The 24227-nt window shown below is 46.7% G+C and overlaps 1 long non-coding RNA gene and 1 pseudogene across 5 annotated transcripts in view; one reads left to right on the forward strand and one right to left on the reverse strand.

The window, feature by feature from the left end:
- The window catches only part of LOC147350425 (uncharacterized), a 217361-nt gene that overhangs the window by 113382 nt on the left and 79752 nt on the right, over positions 1 to 24227 (forward strand). The window lies entirely within an intron of this gene.
- Positions 408 to 500, reverse strand: LOC147350427 (U6 spliceosomal RNA; annotated as a pseudogene).

The raw sequence follows: 24227 nt of genomic DNA on the forward strand, positions 1-24227 counted from the left end.
TCTTGTGGATAGAGCTTTTTATTGCATTCATTTGCATTATTGTGTTCCCTTCTCAGAACTCCTGTCAATTAACAACAGCTTGATCTTGCAGTTGAGATAGCAGAACCCAGAGAAAATTCACCCCAAGTCACACACTTGCAAGATGGTGGAGCCAGGACTAGACCCAGTGTTCTTTCTGCTAGATCATTCTGCCTTTTCAGAATTAAGGACAGATCAGACAATAAGCTTATTCCTGATCGGGCATATGACAGGTTCGAGCTGGAGGGGACCCCTCTCTATACCTATTTCAACTCCACCTTCCTAGATATTCAGTAGATGTATCTAATTAGGAAAAATGCAAATTATTTGACTGTGTACCTATAAATATTATCCCTGGAAAGAAAAAGAACATTTGGTAAATGTGAAAAAAAAATGGGGAAAATTTGCATGTTATCCTTGTGTAGGGGCCATGTTAATCTTCTCTGTATTGTTCCAGTTTTAGTACACATGCTGCCAAGCAATCTCCAGGCTCTTTTAAAATGAATATACTATAAGAGAAAATACTAGAGTATATCACATATAGTAAAGATAACTACTGTTTTGTGAGATTTTGTGTTGTGCATATCTGTAATACTGTGGGTGATGATGTAAAATTTATTCCATACTGTGGATTGTGCTAACAATTGTTGAAAAGTCACGGGTACAGCAGAAAGATCATTAGAAAATGGCTTCAATGACTTGATTCCAGTCATTACTCTGCCAATAACCACCTGCATGAGCATGGCCAAGAAACTTACACCCTCAGGGCTTCCACTTCCTTATCTTTAAAGCAAGCAGGTCCAACTACATGTTTTTGAGATCCCTTCCTCTAAGATTGTATCATTCTGGCAATTCTTTCATGGTACCAGTGAGACACAAAAGCCTTCCGAATGAGAATGGTGGGTGGAGGGCGGTGGCTGGAGCAGGAAGTTGACACGGGCCAGGTGCAGTCACCTGCCTTTGCCCACAGCAGCTGCTGCCCTGGTGCTCACTATTGCTGCTTGTCGTCTTTGCTGGTAGCACCCCGACATGCTGCTGCCACAAGGGTGTGAATGATCACCACGGCTGAATCCAAGTTGGAGCCTGTGGGCAGCCGTGGAGGCGAGGACTGCCAAACACACACACCTGGTCCCACCCTTGGCAGTACTGGGTGCTCCGAAGCTGTTCTTGATGACAGGCATGGTAAACATTCCGAGGCGGGAGCAAAGAAAATGCAGCGTAAATAGAACAAGTTGAAACTGAGGAGCCATTTTCCCTTTACAGCTGACATGGAGTAACAGAGACCTTCCTTAGAAAAGAAGAAGGAAGGGGAGCAATTTCAGAAGATACGTAGGGTAAAATGCTTAGTTCGACTCCTTTTCTGGTGTAAACGAGAACTTCATTTTGTGTAAAGAACAGGGACCTGTTACCACTTTTTACTCATTTGATGCATAAGATGCAAAGTTTATTTCATGGTGGAGAATGACCCAAGAGGTTGCTTGCTTTCCTGTAATAGAGAAGACATCTTTGACACTGGCACGCAGGATCCGTACACACACACACACACACACACACGCACGCACACACACACACACACACACACAGGAGAGCTGATAAATGTATTAAAGGCATAAATTATTTAATGGTCCTGTGACAACATGCACTGCAATGAGAAATGAGACGCATCAGTGTGAGAGGCATGCATATGTAGAAATTAGGGGAGTATTTTTTTTTCCTCAGGTAGCAACATGCCAGAAAACATTCTGCCTTTGAAGAACAAAGTACAAAGATGTTCCTACAACTGAGGGTTATAGTTCTGCACCACTTCTTATCATGCACTGCATTTGGAAATAGGGCCTGGAGTAGACAGTCACCTTCCCCAGCCTGGATTTCTCTAGCACCGTCCCATTGAGCGTCATCTGCTGGGTAAGACTTAACAAGATGTGTCTGTTGGCCTGCACAAGACCTGGCTGACTTGAGCCCTGCATGTCAGGAAGCAGATCAAAAGTGGGCTTTGTGGTGGTTGAACCCTGTGTACTTTTAAAGAAATAAATGAATAATTTAACTCATTTTAGTATTTGCAGAGGGCACTGAGCTGACAGCTCTGGGGCCCAAGGCCTGACTGCTGCCCAGGTGCATCATGGGTATGAACATGGAAATGACCCGGTCCAGCCCCACAGAGGCACCTCTTACAGTCACAGCTGTCACCCCAGCTGGACTGAGGATGCCTTTCTAGGCATCCTAGTGCTTGGTCCCAGCCTGATCCTGGCTCTGCAGGAGGCCCTGCTGGACAGGGTGGGGAGGAGATGCACTTGCTAGACTCTCCTTTTATTTTTTTAATTTATTTTAAAAATTATTTTCTTATTTGGCTGTGCCGGGTCTTTATGGGCTTCGCAGGTGGCTCAGTGGTAAAGAAGCCACCTGCTAATGCAGGAGACATGGGTTCGATCTCTGGGTAGGGAAGATCCCCTAGAGAAGGAAGTGGCAACCCATTCCAGTATTCTTACCTGGAGAATCCCAGGAACAGGTGAGCCTGGTGGGCTACAGTCCATGGGATCACAGAGTTGGACACAATTGAGCGACTAACACTTTCACTTTCATTGGTACCAGGTGGCTGACTCAAAACTCCTACTTCCTGTTCAGGGATACAGGATAATATCAAAACAGAATAATTGCTTTCAAGGGTTATTTATATCACTGTGTGTATCACTTTTGGGCTTCCCTGGTAGCTTAGCTCATAAAGAATCTACCTGCAATGCAGGAAGATCCCCTGGAGAAGGGATAGGCCACCCTCTCCAGTATTCTTGGGTTTCCTTGGTGGCTCAGATGCTAAAGAATCTGCCTGCAATGCGGGAGGTCTGGGTTTGATCCCTGGGTTGGGAAGATCTCCTGGAGAAGGCTACCCACTCCAGTATTCTTGCCTGGAGAATCCCATGGACAAAGAAGCCTGGTTGGTCACAGTCCACGTCAGCCTTGATGTATTCCTTTCCCTAGTTGGAGCCAGTCTGTTGTTCCATGTCCAGTTCTAACTGTTGCTACCTGACCTGTATACACATTTCTCAGGAGGCAGGTCAGGTGGTCTGGTATTCCCGTCTCTTTCAGAATTTTCCACAGTTTGTGGTGATCCACACAGTCAAAAGCTTTAGCATAGTCAATAAAACAGAAATAGATGTTTTTCTGGAACTCTCTTGCTTTTTTGATGATCCAGCAGATGTTGGCAATTTGATCTCTGGTTCCTCTGCCTTTTCTAAAACCAGCTTGAACATCAGAAAGTTCACGGTTCACATATTGCTGAAGCCTGGCTTGGAGAATTTTGAGCATTACTTTACTGGCGTGTGAGATGAGTGCAATTGTGCAATAGTTTGAGCATCCTTTGGCATTGCCTTTCTTAGGGATTGGAATGAAAACTGACCTTTTCCAGTCCTGTGGCCACTGCTGAGTTTTCCACATTTGCTGGCATATTGAGTGCAGCACTTTCACAGTGTCATCTTTCAGGATTTGAAATAGCTCAACTGGAATTCCATCACCTCCACTAGCTTTGTCCGTAGTAATGCTTCCTAAGGCCCAGTTGACTTCATGTTCCAGGATGTCTGGCTCTAGGTGAGTGTGAGTGATCACACCATCATGACTATCTGGGTTGTGAAGAACTTTTTTGTATAGTTCTTTTGTGTATTCTTGCCACCTCTTCTTAATATCTTCTGCTTCTGTTAGGTCCATACCATTTCTGGCCTTTATTGTGCCCTAGACACTCCTTTTGTATAGGTGACGGGGAGGTTTAAGAAATGAATACCTTTCTGGTTATGAGCCACCACAGCTGGATTTACAGGCATGAGTCTAATATGGGATGTGGGTATAGCAACCTCTTCAATGACTACGTCTACTTCCAAACGACAAAGACAAACACAACAATCCAGAACCAACACAAAAATACTTCCAAAGTCCTAATGACAGGAAAAAAAAAATGTCCAGCCCATGCTCACCAAGTGGCTATTATTTTTGTCTGTGGGCTGGGCTGGGGAGATGCTCTTCGTTTGGCTGTCACTGGTCCCGGCCGTCTGACTGGAAGTTTTGTGACCCGGCTAGGGGATGGCTATATTTGGCCTCTGGAAGGGAAGTTGCTGAGATAAAGAGAGCAGCTTTGGATCATAGGGTTTGAGCCCATGCCAGAGGGAGGGAAAGCCACTTACCCAGCTGAGCAACCAGGTGGGACAGCCCAGCTGACCTGTTTGGCAGGGTCATGGGGAGGTCTACAGGGGAACGCTCCACAGTGTTGCTGGGGGAACTCACCTCAGCCCCACGAGTCTGCTGTCCCTGGCTGAGCCGGCCAGGAGGGCTGGCATGGGCTCGGCTAACAGCACCCGCAGAGCAGGATTTGATTCAGGCTGCCTGTTCTGCTTCACTTAGCTCGCGGCAGTCTAGGCTGTCTCCTGGTATTCATGTAAGTTTCTCTCTTGTTTACTAGTTACTATTCACATGTCCTGTGTTTGCGACTAGGCTCCTCAGTGGTAAAGAATCCACCTGCAATGCATGTGACCTGGGTTTGATCCCTGGGTCGGGAAGATCCCCTGGAGGAGGGCATGGCAAGCCACTCGGTATTCTTGCCTAGAAAATCCCATGGACAGAGGAGCCTGGTGGGCTACAGTCCATGGGGCAGCAAAGGGTCAGATACGACAGAAGCGACGACTTAGTACACAGCCCTCACCCGTGTTTGCTACAAGATCGTGAGTGCTTTGATTTTACCTTTATGATCCACATAGCTTCCACACACAGGATGTTTTAAATATCAAACATGTGCTAGATTGTCCTCCCCTTTTATGCTTTGGGTTATGTATATATAAAATAAATTATTAAATCTTCAGTTGGGTTATAAAAAAAGAATGACACTTGAGTCATGATAGAAAAACAAGATTATTGTTTATGAATATACCACTAAAATATGCATTTTGTAAGGCTCATTGATTTATTTCCAATTGGAGAAACCACACAGACATACAAAATGGTTCATTTGATATTCATTATACCTCCTTAGCTGCTTTTATTAGAAGTGCCCGTGGTGCCAATGGCAAGGTTGTTGTTTTCAGGGCTTGAATCAATGCCTGAAACTCATCAATTCTTATAGGCAGTTTTGGTTTAAGGTATTTTGATGATTTTATGAAATGTTTTACCCTATTAAAGAGCTATAACTTAAATGGTGATACAGGGCAGGCACACAGTAGATGATAAATGGCTTTGTGTAAGAGGTTTCAAATTTGTCAAATCTGCATTAAATAACTATATTTGAAATCGGTTAGAAGGTTGGGTGAATTCTCCAGGTGAAAATGACATTTGTTTTATGGATCCCTCCAAAACAATTCCCCCAGAGTTTTCACTTGAATAAATCACATTCGAGTTCAGTGCTCCAGAAACAGCTTGCATTGTAAAGTTGCATTAGCTGCTTCTCTGTTTCCTCTTTGTAGGAAAAAGCGCTCGATTTCTTCATTTGTAAAGGAAGTGAGACTAGATAACCTGGAGTGAGAATCTTTATATCCTCTCATTCATTCATTCCATGGGCTTCCCTGGTGGTGCCAGTGGTAAAGAGCCTGCCTGCCAACGTGGGTTTGATCCCTGGGTTGGAAGATTCCCCTGGAGGAGGGCATGGCAAGCCACTCAGGTATTCTTGCTGGAGAATCTCATGGATAGAGGAACCTGGTGGGCTATGGTCCACAGGGTCGCAGAGTCAGACACGACTCAAGTGACTGAGCACACACGCAAAGAAACAACAACATACAAAACTGAGATCTTGTTCTCATGGAGATGACATCCTAGAAGGAGAAAGACAATAGATAAATAAGATAATTTCATGGATTTATAAGTTCCTTGGGAGAAGGCAATGGCACCCCACTCCAATACTCTTGCCTGGAAAATCCCATGGATGGAGGAGCCTGGTAGGCTGCAGTCCATGGGGTCGCTAAGTTGGACATGACTGAGCGACTTCACTTTCACCTTTCGCTTTCATGCACTGGAGAAGGAAATGGCAACCCACTCCAGTGTTCTTGCCTGGTGAATCCCAGGGACGGAGGAGCCTGGTGGGCTGCCGTCTATGGGGTCGCACAGAGTCGGACACGACTGAAGTGACTTAGCTTAGCTTAGCTTAGCTTATAAGTGCTCTGAGGTGGTAAGGGAGAGTACTGTGATGTTGAGTTGGGCAGGTGCCCCCAGCCTCTCTGAGAAAGGGTCATTTCTGCTGAGAAGAAACCACCTGAGTGACCCTCCAGAGGGGAGCATTTCAAGAGGAGGGGCCCGCCAGGGCTGTGGTGTGGCAGTGCAGTTGCGTGCTCCAGGAAGAGAAAGGCCTGGATCTTTTCCCTTTTGGCCACTCTGGGTCTTTGTTGTGGCGAGTGGGCTCTCCAGTTGTGGTGCTCGAGCTGAGCTGCCCCATAGCCCCATAGCTCAGATCCCCATAGTGGGATCTGAATTCCCCGAATGGGAGTTGAACCCATGCCTCCTGCATTGAAAGGTGGGTTCTTAACCACTGTATCACCAGGGAAGTCCCTGAGGGTTTTCCTTGTGGATCGTCTTCCCCCATCTCTAGAACTGTTAATACTTTGCTGCACAGAAATGAATGAGGCCCAAGGGGTCATGGAAAGTGTCCAGAAGGGAGGCAAACAAGATTGTAGCAGACCCTGGGGTTGGGTGTGGGCTGCCATGTCAGGGTCCACCAGGGTACACTCTGCTGCAATAATGAACAGCCCCACGTCTCAGTGTCTTAACCAAGCATAACCTGCCTGTGTCATGGTCTGCTGAGGCTCTGATGGCTCCCCTCTGAACAGGGAGGCAGATTCTTGCCATCTCGTGTCTCCACCATCTTAAAGTCCTTTATTTTTCATCTCATGAGTTGGGAGAGGAGAGTGAGTGAAAGACTGAAATGAATCTTTTAGGGACCAGGGCTGCCCTGGCTGCCTGTCTAGAACCCAGGTCCAGGACTCTAGTTTGACCAGAAGGGAGGCTAGAAAACAGTCTTCCTGTGTGCAGAGTGAGGAGTAGATGATCTGGGGAACATCAAGCCAATCTTAGCCACAGAGAGAGGGGAGAAAGAGAGAGGGGGAAGAGAGCAAACCCTCCTCCCCTCCCTGTTTCTTGAAGACCTGCATGGCACGTGTTCCCTCTTGGCCTGGAATGCTGATCGAGGGGTGGGGATATGGAGGGAATATCCTCACAGTGTGACTTCTTACCATCCCACCAGACAATACACAAAGAAGAAAGGGGGGAAAAGTCATATCTTAACCGTTGAAGGGAGGTTGCCTGTATGAACCCCCTGGTTTAGACTAAGTCATTTTGCTGCTTGTTAAGAGTGTGGCAGAGAAGCCAGATTTGATGCTACAGTAGTACTCCTATTACCCCATGTTAGTCCAACTCTGCTGCTCTCATCTCACCATCTACTCCAGCCAGGCCCCACTTCTTGAGACTTCCCACTCTATAGAGAACAGAATCCATCCCCTGTGTTCTCACTACTCTGCTCCTGCCCTGCCTGAACCCTCCTCTCTACAAAGCCTACTAGGCCTTCTTATCGTTATGGAACCTTCCCTGCCTTCTCAGCCCTCAATGGAATGCAATCACGAAGAGACCAGATGTCTCTTCCATTCAACCTTCAAATCTTCTCCAATGAGTCCTTATTAACCCATCCTTTAGAGACACCCCATAGCTTCCTGGATCACCTCCAACAATGAGAATAGCCTCAATTTTGAAGGAGTTCAGAATTCACCTGCCATGCAGTTTGCCTCGTATCTGCCTGGTAGCTCAGCTGGTAAAGAATCTGCCTGCAGTGCAGGAGACCCCGGATTGATTCCTGGATCAGGAAGATCCCCTGGAGAAGGGATAGGCTATCCACTCCAGTATTCTTGGACTTCTTGGTGGCTCAGGTGGTAAAGAATCCTCCTGTAATGTGGGAGACCTGGGTTCGTTCCCTGGGTTGGGAAGATCCCCTGGAGGAGGGCACAGCAACCCACTCAGGTGTTTTTGCTGGAGAATCCTTGTGGACAGAGGACCTCTCTGGGCTACAGTCCATGCGGTCACAAAGAGTTGGACATGACTGAGCAACTAAGCCCACAGCAATTTTGAAGATGAGGTTTATTTACAAGTATTAAAAGTCCAGTCCAGTCTAATGTATCATAATACTTTAGAAAGAAAGAAAGAAAGAAAGTGAAGTCACTCAGTCGTGTCCAACTCTTTGTGACCCCATGGACTGTAGCATACAAGGCTCCTCTGTCCATGGGATTTTCCAGGCAAGGGTACTGGAGTGGGTTGCCATTTCCTTCTCTAAAGGATCTTCCCAACCTAGGGATGGAACCTGGGTCTCATACATTGCAGGCAGGCGCTTTACCGTCTGAGCCACCAAGGAAGCCTGGTATGATACTTTAGGCTCATCTCCAAATCCAAGTCACTTATCCAAGTGTAAGCTCAGAGATGTGCAGTTGGGAGGGAGGGGTTGATATGTAACGTTATTATTCTTCTACCTCATTTTCCTCTGGCTGTTCCAAGGTCCAGGTTGGTGTTGATGAGATTAGAGGAAGAGGGACAAAATAAAACACACACCACAAGATTCCTGGCTAATGTTGAGAAGTCACACATTGCCTTCTTTTCTGGAAAGAACCATTGTCAGTTATTTCATGGGGCACAGTTTTCGGTACTTTAAACAGAACCTCCTCTCACTTACCACATAAACTTCACAGCCCTGCATTCTTACTATTCTCTAGCCACTTGGGCCTCCTTTCTACTTAATGTTGCTATGTTCCTTCCTGCCTCTGAGCCTTTGCAGTTTTACTCCCTTCACCTGGAGTCCAGTCTCCCTTGCCCCTTGTCTAGGCAACTGCTAGTCATCTTTCAAATCTCAGCTCAAGCATCAGTTCTTTGGAGAAGCTTAATTTGAACTCTCAGCCCAGGGCAGGCCCCAACTGTACACTCTCACAGCCTCTGTAATGAAGACATTGATTGTGTAAACAATTATTTAACATCTGTTTTCCCCACTTGAATGTAGATTTCAAGAGGGCTCGATAAATCAGTACTTGTAGAAAGAATAAATGTGTTTCCCCAATAAGCTCATGAACACTTTGATGTGCTAAACAAATAGTAGTGGTGTTAGTCATTCAGTTGTGTCCGACTCTTTGCGACCCCATGGACTGTGGCCCACCAGGCTCCCCTCTCCATGGGATTCTCCAGGCAGGAATATTGGAGTGGATTGTCATTCCCTTCTCCAGAGGGTCTTTCTGACCCAGGGATCAAACCTGGGTCAGTAGGCACTCAATAAATATCTGTGGAACTGACTTGAAATTGATGGCAGGAGCTATGCCTATTAATCTCTGGGTTCACTATATGACTTAGCACATTGTAGTATTTCAGTTAATTCAGTCTGTTACCTAAGTGTTTTGAACAACCTCACCAGCATTGACCAAATAACGGAGAATTGACTGGAATGCAGTTTTGACCTATGCGTTATGGATATTCTTCATTGTCAGCAGCTTTTTGAGCCAAGCCAGGCTTCTCACTGGCTGATTTCATATTCGGTGGTCCAGGAGGAACATGCTATAGAAAGGGGACATTGTTAATGTGACCCTAGGTCTAAAGAATGCCAAAGTCTAATGATTTTTCCCTTTGTTCTCTTTAGTACACTTGTGTCTTATCAGTGCAACTGATCTAATTCTTGGTCCCGCAAACAAGGTCTACCATATGCGCCTCCAACCTGACTTGCGTGCAGACTTCTTTTATTAGTCACAATTAGTTGCAGGTGCAAAGACTGAGGGCACAACTAACAGTGTCTGGAATCACCCACTCACATACGAAATTAAACACTTGCACACTCAGAATTAGGTTCAAGTGGCTAATTGCACCCGGAAGTAGGTAATTGCAGGTGCAATTAGCTGCAAGTGCAATTTTTCACCTGAGACTAATTGCTCCCAAAGTAAGGAGATAGGGCTTGGAAATTCAGCCCTGAATGAATGTGTGGTTATTGCAACCACCTGTGATTTTAATAGTCCTCCCCCTTGGAACTTAGAGTGTGGTGGCCTCCCTTTTGGTTTTTATGAACAGTTAGGTTGCTTAACTCCTTCTGTATAGTCATTTCACAGCATTCTCTTCTCCAGTTGGGTCTTCTTTCCTTTGCCAAGACCGTCTTACATTGAGGGTCTGCCAAGCCAGAGATCTGGAATCCCTGGCTTTTTAATTGATGTATGTTCCTCCACTGATATATGTGTGCATGCTCAGTCGCTTCAGTCATGTCCAACTCTGTGACCCTGTGGACTGTAGGCCACCAGCCTCCTCTGTCCATGGGATTCTCCAGGCAAGAATACTGGAATGGGTGGCTGTGCCTTCCTCCAGGGGATCTTCCTGAGCTGAGGATTGAACCTATGTCTCCTGTATTGGCAGGCGGATTCTTTACTCACTGAGCTGCCTGGGAAGCTCCCACCACTATCTGTACCTAAACCCCTCAGAATACAGTATTAGAAATGGTACATAACTTGCAAAGTTAGTGGGTGGTAACGTCCAGTTAATTCTTGAACACTGTCCCCTGAAGATTGCCATTTGAACATGAGATGGAAAGTTCTCCTCCCCAGCATCTCCCAGGTAAGGAGGAGACAGATCCTCTATCAAACTACCAATAAAACTCTTCACTAGCAGGTTCAACCTGGAGAAGGCAATGGCACCCCACTCCAATACCCTTGCCTGGAAAATCCCATGGACGGAGGAGCCTGGTGGGCTGCAGTCCATGGGGTCGCTAAGAGTCGGACACGACTGAGCGACTTCACTTTCACTTTTCACTTTCATTCACTGGAGAAGGAAATGGCAACCCACTCCAGTGTTCTTGCCTGGAGAATCCCAGGGACGGGGGAGCCTGGTGGGCTGCCGTCTATGGGGTCACACAGAGTCGGACACGACTGAAGCGACTTAGCAGCAGCAGCAGGTTCAACCTGACATGTACTTCCCTCCATGCTTTCCTCCTGTGTTGGAGTCCAACCAGGAGAATAGAAACCACCATAGGTTGTTTTTTTTTTTTTTAATGATTATAAAATTAAAGCATTGGAAAATTCAATGAACTTTAAATTAAATACAGTAAAACTAACCAAGGAAACCAAATTGTTAATACTCTCCAGAAAGTCTTTTGATTATATAAACATTATTTAGGTAAGGAGTTGATCACCATAGTTGTTTTAACAGAGAATTTAATAAAAGGAATTAATTAAACGTATTTGCTAGTGAAGTCGCTCAGTTGTGTTCAACTGTTTGTGACCCCATGGACTGTAGCCTGCAAGGTTCCTCTGTCCCTGGGATTTTCTAGGCAAGAATACTGGAGTGGGTTGCCATTTCCTTCTCCAGGGGATCTTCCTGACCCAGGGATTGAACCTGGGTCTCCCACACTATAGGCAGACTTTTTACCATCTGAGCTACCAGGGAAGGTGCTAAACTGGTATTAGCAGACTGAAAGGGCAAAAAAAGAACCCTGAGGCATCTCAGAGTTAACTGCAGGAGGCAACTATCACCCTGAGGGCTAGGGAAATAGAGGCGAGAGGCTGGGTTTGTGAGCACTAGGAGTTTGGAGATGGGGTCCTCTAGAGCTGGCGCACACGGCTCTGGGAGGGGCACCACCTGGCTTGCTTGGTGCTTCAGTGGCTCGGAGGCAGGATCACAGAGAACTGGGACCCAGAACTCTGAGGAGAGGGCACCATCCATCTGCTTCTGGTGCTTCAGAGAGAAACCCTGCAGGAGGGGACCCAGAGCTCCGAGGAGGACTGCCACCCAGCTGGCACTGCCCTGTGGACAACCGGTGAGGCACAGCAGTGCATGAGGGAAAAATGCCTTCAGGATATGCCATAGACCCTGGGGTTTGTGCGGCTTGGATCAAACCAGGATGTAATGTCTTGATATAAGAAGGGAAAGTGAAAGCTGCCGAAAAGGATTTCGGAAGAAGGCATGGAGGAGAGGAGTGTGAGCCTGTGCAGGGCGCTGTGCTTTCATTCGGGTCTTCTTCGTCTTTCATTCTTGAGGCTGTGGGATTTTAGCACAGTGGACCCCTACTGACCTCAGGAGCTCATCTTCCAGTTTTATATCTTTTTGCCTTTTCATACTGTTCATGAGGTTCTCAAGGCAAGAATACTGAAGTGGTTTGCCATTCCCTTGTCCAGTGGACCAGTTTTTGTCAGAGCGCTCCACCATGACCCATCCGTCTTGGGTGGCCCTGCACGGCGTGGCTCATAGCTTCATTGAGCTACACAGGGCTGTGATCCATGTGATCATTTTGGTTAGCTTTCTGTGATGATCCAGCATTTTCCTTTGCCTGGTTTTATTTGATTATGAAGAAATTGTGGGTGACAGAGACACAGAGAAAGGGAAAGAGGGAATATTACTGTCACAATGCACGCGCGCCTGTGGTGGTGCTAAAACTCTGGTCTCGGTAGGTGTCCACAGCCAGCCTTGCCAAGGGATCTTTCCTCACTGCTCACCTGACTGATCAGCATCCTCTCTCCTCCTTGCTGTGAGAGCTCAGGGCTGCCTGAAGCCTGTCTCCTGACCTACCCAGAGTGCTGACTCCTCTGCCTCCCTGCTTAGTCAGTCCAAGGTAGGATAGGATCCTGCTCGCTAAGCTGGAGGCGGCCTCAGCTGAATGCCAATCAGATGGGGCGGTGACCCCTTTGAACCCCCTCTGGCTGTGGAATCTGCCCTTATTCAGTTGTTGTGGTATGTAGTGACAAAGCCTGGCGAGGAAGCAGAGAGACTGCAGCCAGAGGGGAGTGGAGGAGGGCGGTGGCCTTGGACCGGCCCTGGGCACCTGCTGGCCAGTCTCACACTCCAAGGCTGGGCTTGAGCAGCGAGGTCCGGAGCGCTCAGTGCTGCCGCAGGAAGGCGGTGTGTACCTGCTGGCTCAGAGCCAGCTCCTGATGGACAGATAGGTTGCTTCAGCCCAGCACTCATTTGACAAGGGGAGCAAATGCTCCTTTGCTCTTATCACCTGGTCGGTGGCAACTTAAGCCTCTCCAGAGGGGACATAAATATTAGGGGAAGTTGGGTCACCTGCTGATAGTTTGGACTCAGAAAAAATTCTTTTCTTCCTAATAAAAGAATAAAACCACATGGAAGAAATGCTGGAATTAGAGGGAAAAAAAAACAGCTTAAAAAATCTGACTAAGCTACAATAGTCACTAATATCACATAAAGATGTTTTTCCCCACCCCTCCCTGTGGAAATAGTTTGTTCAGCCATTCCTTCCTTCCATGAGTATTAGTTTGGCATCTACTATTACCAACACCTGGAGATGGGACCCTGAATAGGACAGATAAAAATCCTAGCCACTGCAAGAGCTTATATTCTTGGGGAAGAAGTTCTAATATCTTGCGCATATATATTCTTATCCAGTTTTCACTTGTCATTCTATCATCTCATGAGCTCTTCCCTGGTCACTGCCTCATCTTCATACCCACTATTCTGAAAACTATAACACTTACATTTCCAGGTGAATGGGTCAGAGTTTATTTAACCATTGCACTATAGTCAGGTACGAGCTCTGTTGCCCATCTCCCCAGCATTAAATAATGCTGTGATAAGTATACTTGTACTTAGGGCTTCCCAGGTGGCTCAAAGGGAAAGGATCCACCTGCCAATGCAGGAGATGCAGGTTCACTCCCTGGGTAAGGAAGATCCCCTGGAGAAGAAAATAGCAACCCACTCCAGATTCTTGCCTGGCGAATCCCACAGACACAGGAGCTTGGTTTACAGTCCATGGGGTTGCAGAAGAGTTGGACACAACTTAGCAGCTAAACAACAGCAAAAGTGAATACTTACGTAGGTGGCTTGGAAAAATTTTTTTCCTTTATTTTGGTTACTTTCCTCCTTGGCTATATCTTTCACAGTATCAGGCAGGCCTCCTGGTGACAAACAACAGCGCTAATAGCTGGTTAGGTTAAAGAGGAAAGGAACCTGCTGGAAGGTTATCCATCTAGTCATTTACAGGATTGGCGGAAGGGTGCAGCACCAAGCTCTGGAAAGCAGCAGGAATGTGGGGCTGGGCAGCAGAAGTACAGGCCAGGTCCACCCCCCCCCCCCCCCCCCCCCCCGGGAACAGTGTTCGTAAGCCTTGAAGCCTCCTCTGCCTCTGGACAAGCCTCAGGGCCTCCTCCCAGCTCCACCAACATGGGGAGGAATCTTCATGCTCCTTGGACTTTTGTCTCACACCCTCCTTCAAGATTCCAGGTTTAGGGCTGGCCAAGATTTGGCCTCACTGGGTGGATCTCTGCCTGCCTTTCTGTTTGTAGGGAGTCAGGGCAGGGAATAGCTCTCCTTCCCCGTCTGTCCTGGAGAAGATGGGTTTCTGCCCCACCCCTGCAGACAGGGAAAGCGGTGGTTCTAGATAGGAGAAAAGGAAAAGTATTCTCTACAAGCACATTCTTTTACTTATTATATGTAGAGGGGTGGAGAGGTTGGGGCAGAGGTAACAGTACCATTCGATTCTGTCTGCCAGTGGAGGGTACAAACACTGCTCAGCGGGGCTGGGTTAGGACCCAGGGGTGCTAGGGACTACCACTGGCCCTGGCATACTCAGCGTTTAGAAAATGTAGGTGAGATTCACACTGATGAGCTTTACTTTATAGATACGGAAACTGAGGCTTGATAAGGATCTGTGACTTATCTCGGATCACGCAGTCAGGAAACCTAAGCCAGCCAGACCTGAGTATAGGTCTTCTAAAAACCCTGTGGGTTAAAGGGTGACTTGACCTGTACTACTTCCCAGCGCTGGGCTGGTGGCTGGTATGAGGGGTGCCTGGAGCAATCCACGTAAAGGCCCTTTCAACAAAGGGGCCTTTGTAACAAGTCTTTGTTTGGCCATCAGGCTGTTCCCTGGAGTAATTAAGGCCTGTAGTCCTGAGATACAAGGCTGGCTAACACTGCTTAACAGTAATACAGCAATGTGACCTTGGGTGCAACGCTGTGTTTGAAATGCATGAGTCAGGTCAACCCAACTCCCAAACACCTGGGTACGAGACACAGAGCTGGATGGCCCTGCCTCTCCTGCTTTGGCTGGACGATGCCCATTGGTCCTAAGGGAGGAGGTGTAGTGGCATTCTCCTGGGCAGTGCCAGACAGGAATGCTGGCACACAGCCCCTACTGCTGGGGCTGCATCTTTAAGACCTGCAGGCGGACATCTGGTCTGCTGCTGCCTGGACGAGAAAGGTGCCAGCCTTGAGGGTCCTTGAGTACCAGGTCATGCCCATCTGCATCTTTTCTGCCAGTGCCCCATGCCCTCCTGGGGTGGTGAGTAGATGCTCTCCTCTTTGCCTGGGGACACAGTCTCCCCTCGATTCCCACAGGTTCTCCGGAGACAGTGTTAAAATCAACTTGTGTTTTCTTTTTTTCCTCCAAGACTGTAGCTTTATGTTAAAGATCCCTCATCTAGAGGAGGAAAGACAAGCTTGACTCTCCTTGCAACCAGGAAATTAGGCTTTCATTAGACCTGTACTGCTGGGACCGTGAGGGTCAGCAGACAGAAACGGGGTCTCTGCCTTCAGAGCATTTTGATGTCTCTCTGGGTGGGTACCGCCTGGAGGGGAAGAGCAGCGAGAAGGCTCTTTTGTTAATGATAGGGCCCCGGTCTGGCCTTTTCTCTCTGAGCCCCCAAACACACCGCCATGCAGCTCACCTGCCTAGCAGATGGAAGAATCTCAGGGTTTCAGTGGAAGTGGACTTCTGGCAATGGTAAGAGTCAGCACCTGCGGATTCTACACCTGTGTAAGCTCTCCAAGACTCATGACACAAAGGGATTTCCAATCGTGCTGAGACACACATTTCCCCCACACGAGTGGTGGGTGACTCACTTCACTACTGAGAACCAGCATCAGGGTTTCAGCAGAGCTTGAGGCTCTCAGTTCCTCTTCACCAAGGGCAATCTGTGAGGGGATCTTTCTGCTTCGGTGACTTTGGAGAATTCAGGGAGTCATGAGGGTCTCTCCGGGGGACTGAGTCCCAGGGAATGTGTGCTGAAGGCCCTGTATCTCAGGCTTACTGTTCACCAGTTGCCCTCATGCCCTCCTGGAGCCCTCAGGCTCGGGGTGAGGTTCCTTCAGGCTCAGCCCCTGCCCGCCTTGAGCTCATGGCACCGGTGTGGGCAGTGGGAACAGTCCTCCTGGCTGTTGCCCATGGTTCAGGGCTGCAGTGTTTGCTGAGAATTTAAAACCAATAATAAAATTGAGTGTAAGTCAGTCTGCTTTTTATTATCCCCATGCCAGCAATTCTAAACAATGTCAGTGATAAAATACTTTTATCCGCCTCCCCAAATTTTTGTTGGTCCACATTCTAAACAATTACTGTGGTGATTGTTGAATTTTAATTATACACACACACACACACACACACACACACACACACATATATGCTTCAAATTGGCATATTTTATTGCTTATCCTTTAATAAATATTACATCCCACATGAAAGTTAATTAGGAGGACTCCCAGTAAGAACAGTTCTGATGGATCAAGCTGGCTTCAGGCACAATTAGTGTCTTTAGCCCTCATGGTGCCAGGTACTCCTGCATTTAAATGGTAGGTAAATGAGGACAGCACAGTGATTGTAAAGTCAAGAAACAAGACCTGAGTTAAATATTCTTCCATATGGCCACTTGGTGTTATCATGTTTAAACTTTAGCAAGTGCAAATTTTAGTCCATATATAAAGTGTTTGACTAAATTTAATGGTATCTTTACAATTAAAATCTATTCTAAGTGTTTTAAAAGGAACAAATGAGCAGTAAGAATAATAATTACAGATTATTCCATGATTATCATTGAAAATAACTTTGTCACATAGAAGAGGGAGTTAAAAAAAAAACAAAAAACCTACTTTGGTTGTGAGACATGCTAGGTCCTCAATGTCTGTGTTGATTCGGATGACAGAAATCAGAACCTGGCTGAAACAGGAAGGGCTTGTTAATCAGGCTTTAAATGGCCTGCGAACCCTGTGAAGAACTGGATGAGCAGTATCTAGCCAGATCTCCCAGAAGCACCTCCAGCTCAAAGAATTATTGTGAGATATGAGTGGGGAAGGCTGTGGGCCCACCTGTCCACTGCAGAGCCCACTGCCTCTGTCATGATGGAGGCCAGCCAAGCAAAAGCCTCATGCCCTGTCCACATGGGCTCTAGACTGAGGGCTTGCAGCAGTGCATCCGATTGGCAGAATCTTATCCCATCTGAACCCCTGCTTGCAGAGGAGGATGGAAGACAGAGTTGTTTCCCAAGTTTGCAGTATAGATGGTCCCCTGGAGAAGCTTGGGATGGAGGTAGAGCTAGCCAGTGCCCAGCATCCTCCCCAGTGACTCAGCTGGGTGTCCATGCCACCTTTCCTCTGGTCTCTGGAAGGGAAGGACTGATGCTGAAGCTCCAATACTTTGGCCACCTGATGTGAAAAACTGACTCATTAGAAAAGACCCTGATGCTGGGAAAGATTTAAGGCAGGAGGAGAAGGGGACGACAGAGGATGAGATGGTTGGATGGCATCACCGACTCGATGGACATGGGTTTGGTCTAGCCTCAGGAGTTGGTGATGGACAGGGAAGCCTGGTGTGCTGCGGTCCGTGGGGTTGCAAAGCGGGACACGACTGAGGGACTGAACTTGGCTGAAGGACTGCCCCTGTTTGCCAGCCAGGTCTGGTGCGTGCTGGCTTCTGGGTGAATGGCTGACTGTCATCAAGCATTTCCCACGCAGCCATTCTGTGTTGTGGCACCTCTCCTCTGCTTCGCAGGGATCTTCTCTGCGTGGGGTCTTTGTCGAGATGGTCCTAGTGGTACATTGTGAGTGTTCTCTCCAAGTCTTCTCCACCTCAGCTTAGTAACATCTGTCAGGTAAGAGAGGCTCAGAACACCCACACCTCTCCATGATACCACACCTAAATCCCACCCCTTAAGTACATGCTTTTTTTTTCCCCCTAACTTATTTTGGCTGTGCTGAGTTTTCGTTGCTGTGTGTGGGCTATCTCTAGTTGGGGCCAGGGGGGCTACTCCTTGCAGTGTGAGGGCTTCTCTGTGAGGTGGCTTCTCTTGTGGCAGAGCACGCACAGGCTCAGTCATTGTGGCACACAGACTCAGTTGCCCTGGGGCATGTGGGATCTTCCCAAACCAGGGATTGAACCTGTGTCTCCGTGTTGGCAGGGAAATTCCCAACCCTAGACTCCCAGGGAAGTCCGGTGCTTGTGTTTTTATCGTTCTTATTTTATAATAACTTTCAGGCATTTTTCTCAATTTGCAGATTAAATGAGACTCTTGTCCTCAAGTTCTCATTATCATTCTCATAACATTAAAAAAAAAAACACTCTAATTTGCATCTTTACTTGGGCCCCACAGCCTTTGGGGACAGTGGGTAGTTGTGAGTGACACTGGGACCGTGGACCAGGCCCCAGAGGGTGACAGTGCAGACAGCGGCTGGATGCAACTTTGGTGGGAGAGCAGCAGCTGAGGCCCAGTCTTGGAGCCCAGTGTCCACCCTGCAGCCCGGGAGGCAGGGCCTGCCCAGCAGTCACAAGCACCCAGGGAAGCTCTGCTCACAAGGCTGGAGAGAAGAGTGTAGCGCCTGCAAGGGAGAGACTGGGATTCTCTCCTTTGCAGCCTCTTGGTCTCTTGATCGCTGTGCGATGTCGACAAGGACCTCTCCAGGGAGGGGTGTTCCTTCTGATGATGGCAGCTCTTACTCCTGCTCCAGTGGGACTGCAGAAGGAGTGGCCCAGAGGGAAGCAGGAAGCAGGATTGGTGGCATGAGGGTGTGGCCTTCTTGGATTGTCTCTGGAGGAAGTGCCTGAGACACACAGATGGTCAGTGTGGCAGGCTGGCTCCCTGCCCTGCCTTCACCACCCAGCCACCACCAGGTCCCTCAGAAGTGTGCCCACAGTCCTGACCTCAGTATGTATAGAGTGCAGCTGAGGAAACGGGGCTGCAGCTTCTGCTTCCTTCCCCAGCCAAGGGACCCACTCAGGTTCACACCACTCTCCACAAGCCATTCCTTTTTCTTCCCTGTATCTTCTCAGTGGCCTGAATCCCACTTTACTTCAAATAGTGGGGACAGAGTTTGACCCATTACCATCTCTACTGAATACAAGAGGTCTTGTTTCTCATTTCTTGCTTTTTATATTTTACTTTATTTTTAAAAATAAAAATTGTGTATAGTTAAGGCATACAGTAGGCTTCCCAGGTGGCGCTAGTGGTAAAGAACCTGATTGCCAATGCTGCTGCTGCTGCTGCTAAGTCGCTTCAGTGGTGTCCAACTCTGTGCGACCCCATAGACGGCAGCCCACCAGGCTCCCCCGTCCCTGGGATTCTCCAGGCAAGAACACTGGAGTGGGTTGCCATTTCCTTCTCCAATACATGAAGTGAAAAGTGAAAGTGAAGTTGCTCAGTCGTGTCCAACTCTTAGCGACCCCATGGACTGCAGCCCATCAGGCTTCTCCATCCGTGGGATTTTCCAGGCAAGAGTACTGGAGTGGGTTGCCATTGCCTTCTCCAGATTGCCAGTGCAGGAGACGCAAGAGACACACTTTTGATCCCTGGGTCAGGAAGATCCCTTGGAGGAGGGCATGGCAACCCACTCCAATATTCTTGCCAGGAGAATCTCAGGGACAGAAGAACCTGGTGGGCTATGGTCCATAGGGTCACAAAGAGTTGAACATGACTGAAGCAACTCGGTGCATACTCACAAGGTATACAATATGTTGATTTGATATGTATAGACACAGAGAGATGATTACTGTAGTCATATGGGACATGGATTTTTTCCCCAGAATCCTTGTTTTCTTCAAAGCAGGGTCTCCCAGTGTCCTGTAAGAAAAGGACTTGGCACAAGTTCAGTTTTATATATATAAAATATACATGTTCTATTTATGTACATATGTATTTGTATATATGCATAATGCATACACAGTTTATTGTTAATATTTCTTTCTTCCTGGTTCACATTTACCAGAATGACAAGGCATCTTGCTGATGCCCCAACCAACTAGGAAGTGCCTCCAAAGTAGAACGTGGTCAAGATTAGGCTCTTCTCCAACAATATGGCTAATTCTAACCAGCACATTAAGATTCTGAAGTTAAGAGCACATTGCGAAATGTGAATCGATGTGACATTGTCAGACAAAATGACCTGTGGGCTTGGGAGGTTGGCGCTTGTAGGAGGCGGAAGTATGCGTCTTAATCTTGATTTCTTTTGGGAATATCTACTCCATTGTCTTCCTGACTCTGATTATGTTCTCGTGCAATCGAAATAGCTCTAGTCTCTCGGGCTGGACAATTCTTTTTCTTTTTGTAAACACAGGGCAAATTGTTGTTGTGTTTGATTTTTTTGAGCAGCAACAACTGTTTGGTTTTTGAGTTGTCATGTCTACATGCGTGCACAAAATCCCATCCCATTAAGAGGAGAAGGGTTGGCTTTAGAGTTCTGTTAGGCGTGTAAATTATTTAATGCACAGGGACCTCAAATGTTCAAGTGGAAAACCAAAGTTCAGTATTCAGAGTTCAACCTCAAAATGGCATGAACAATCCAATAGGTAAGCACAGATTTCCTCCTTTATATCCATAATCTCAGGATATTAGGAAGCCTTTAGCCTTAAGAAAATTTCAGTTGGGATTTGTATTTAACCTCAAGCTTATCTTTTGCTTGGTTTTACATATATAGTTGGGACCGGGTAAGCTGGTAATAATAGAAGTTCTGAATTCTAATATAGGGTTTGTTTCCCTATCTCTTCTTCCCTGTCAATATGTGACTTGGAAACTTCCCTACTGGATGTTGTCATATTGCTGTTTTGGGGTGGGGGGATCTTGAACTGAAGCATAGTGTTTAGAGTATCCATCCATCTCCATATCTGGACTTCACTCAGGTCCTCCCTAAGCTCTCTTTCAATTTCTTCGGCTATGTACTTCAGTGAACTGCAAACAAACAGATCATTTTGCTGATGGTGATAGGGCAGTAATAGACTTTACTTCATTGCCTAGTGCCCTTCAGATATGCTTCCTCCCAAACTCCTCAGCAGAACAAATGTAGTTACTGAATCTGGTTACTGGTACACAATGAAATAATAGCGAAATAACATAGTTACGTGGTTATAATACAGTTAAATCATGCAGCAAGTTGCACACAATAGAAAATGCAGTTAGGCGGAGAGAATGAAATTAAGGGTTAGAGGTAAAAGAGAGGATGTATCTTTAGATGTGATTTGAAATGAAAAGCAGACACCCTTGGAAGGACACAGAAACATGTCACCAGATGATGCCTGAGGAAGTGACTTCTCTTGTCAACTAAGGCAAGGCAGGGTAAGAGCAGTGGGAAGGACGTGCTTAATGGGTTATATATCTTACATGTCCCTTTCTTTCCCTTTCCATGGCAGTCATCCTCCTTTAAGTCCTTATTACCTCTTTCCTTGTCTTTGCAACTGTTAAATAGCTGATCTTCCAGTTCTCTTCTGATTTATCCCATGAAGCCTCACCAAATCAGCTGTCCTTTAATGCCATGTTGATTATATCATTCATGTGTTCCAAATCCTCCAGAGCCTTGTATTACTTGCTGAAGTAGAGTAGGTACCAATTTCTTAGCTTGGCATTCAAGGCTTTGACAGTCTTTGCTCTAGCCTTGTATACAAAGTGTGTATAGCACATGAGTATCACTGGGAACTTGTTGGAGATGCAGCATGTCAGATCCCCCTTAGGCTTATTAAATAGAAATCTACATTTTAGCAAGATCTGCAGAACTGTGGTGTTGGAGAAGACTCTTAACAGTCCCTTGGACTGCAAGGAGATCCAACCAGTCCATCCTAAAGGAAATCAGTCCTGAATATTCATTGGAAGGACTGATGCTGAAGCTGAAACTCTAATACTTTGGCCACCTGATGTGAAGAACTGACTCATTTGAAAAGACCCTGATGCTGGCAAAAGTTGAAGGTGGGAGGAGAAGGGGACGACAGAGGATGAGACAGTTGGATGGTATCACCAACTCAATGGATATGAGTTTGAGTAAACTCTGGGAGCTGGTGATGGACAGGGAGGCCTGGTGTGCTGCAATCCATGGGGTTGCAAAGAGTCAGACACGACTGAGTGAACTGAGCTGAGCTGAGTTGCAGATGATTCCCACGCACAGAAAGTTTGAGAAGCACTGCTCTAGCCAAACCAGAATACTCAGAAATATACTCCCTACTTTCCTTCTTTTAATTTTTGCCTGTGGACTTACCTCCACGTTTATGCCATCTTTACCTGGCTATGCATGGGATCCTTTTGTGTGGTCATCTCAAATATAACTTCTTCCATGGGACCTTTCCCAGTTATCTCATTGACCAGGCAGACTGACCTTCAGAATGCCTGTCAAGCCCTTATACATTGAACTACACATGCTGAAGGGACAGCTTTATTTATACCCCCATGAACTAGTCCTTTTGGCCACAGAGAATTGGTTCATGATTAGGTAACCAGCACTAGAGCAGTCCATCTAGTGGTTGACCAGTAACCCGGAGTGCAGCCACATGAAATGGTAGTAGGGAACAACTGAATTTTCTCTCTCTCCCTTTTAAAAATTCAAATAAGGCAGTGAGCAGTGACTGCTAAAGCTAACCACCAGGTGACAGAGTGAAGCTCATGAGTGGTCATGTGCAGACCACAGAGGAACCAGAAACTTTGAATAAGCCAAGTCAGTAGAGACAGGAGGACAGAGGAGACCTGCTGAGGTTGTAGAGATGCCTCAAGAGAAAGAGAGTGGAGAGAATAGCGGATGCCTAGACCTGACTTTCTCATGCCAGGCCTCATAATAACACAACCCCCATGACTTGAGAAAGCTTGCATAAGTCTCTGTTTCTTGCAGCTGGAATAGCTACTTTAGACCCCTCACATGGAGCTGCTGGCTTCATCCCTCGACCTCTCTTTGAAACTATGTTCTCATTCTCATTGGCAGTTTCCCAGCCTTGCGTTGTAACACCTGTGACGCTATAAACACCAGCTATCAGCAACTCATGATAAGATTGTTTCCTTCTCATTTTTCAGCATCTAGCAAGATACATGCTAAAAGAAGTGGTCACACTGATATAAATTGAATTCCAGGGAAGCAAAAGCATTACAGGGAAGAAACCTGGGAAGGAAGGTGATAGGATTATGTTGTTAAAAAGGGCAACCGAACTGTAGAGTGGCCAGCATTTAGTTGGAGCCTCTGGTGCCATGTTGTACCCACCAGGCCAAAGAGCCACGAGCCAGTGTATGTTTTTAATACAAGCTGTTCCGTGTCATAGCAGCGGAATTAGTAATTCCCACCTCTCAGGAATCCAATCTCAGCTGACACTCTCAATAAAATAATTTCTTTCAGTGAGTTGAATGTACCAAACACATGTTTCCAGATGGTCAGCAATCTTCCTTCTTAACCTCTCATCTGCTCCGGACGCTTCCTAAAGACTATAGGACAGATGAGTTTAGAGAGTGGTGAGTCTCTGTAGATTGAAAGAGGCAGCAACAGTGCTGATATTTGGAGGGTTGCCTTCCACTGAGGGTCAGTGTGGGTCTATGACGTGTGCAGAGTAGCATACACAGAGAGCTCTGTACACGGAGGGAAACGGTCCTCGTGTGTGTGTATTGTGTCTTTTAGTGTGGGAGATCAAGAGGAATCTGAAAAGTGTCATTATGGTTGTTGGGAAGGCAGGCAGAGAGGGGGCCTTAATTTTACAAGTAGATGGGGATTTCTTTCCCCTTGTTCAGCTCCCTTTTGGAGAACATCATGCTCCAGATCCGGAAGTTTCATCTGCTTTTAAGCTGGAAGCTTCTTCTTTAATGGCTTTGTGACTCACAGGGCCCGGGTGATGGTAGCTTTTTCTGTGTATAGAACTATAATCCTTCTCAATTATCAAAGACATAAATTACTATTATTTCCTTACCAGATCGAACATCTCGCTTAAATATGTGAAAGAAAAATTGTTGGTTGTCTGGTGAATTTTCCTCTTGGAAAAACTGCCTTTTCTTAATCTACAAGTTCAATGAAAGTTCAAAAGTTTATCAGTGCAAAGTCTATATTCTAATAATTCATCAACCAGCTTCCATACCCACATTAGGAGGCTCTGGGTTGCGATGTTTTGTCCTGTCTCCTGTGTAAAAGTAATCAAACGGCGCATTTCCTGGGCATATCGCAGATACCTATTGATCACAATCAGAGCACAGATGGCATGAGGGAGCTTGGCTGACATGCTGGCTCTTGTGTCAATCACAGGAACAAAT

This window comes from Bos grunniens, chromosome 20 (assembly GCF_055505025.1).
Source record: "Bos grunniens cultivar Pamir isolate PY7600 chromosome 20, Bosgru_T2T1.0, whole genome shotgun sequence".
In the NCBI taxonomy this organism is placed as follows: Eukaryota; Metazoa; Chordata; class Mammalia; order Artiodactyla; family Bovidae; genus Bos; species Bos grunniens.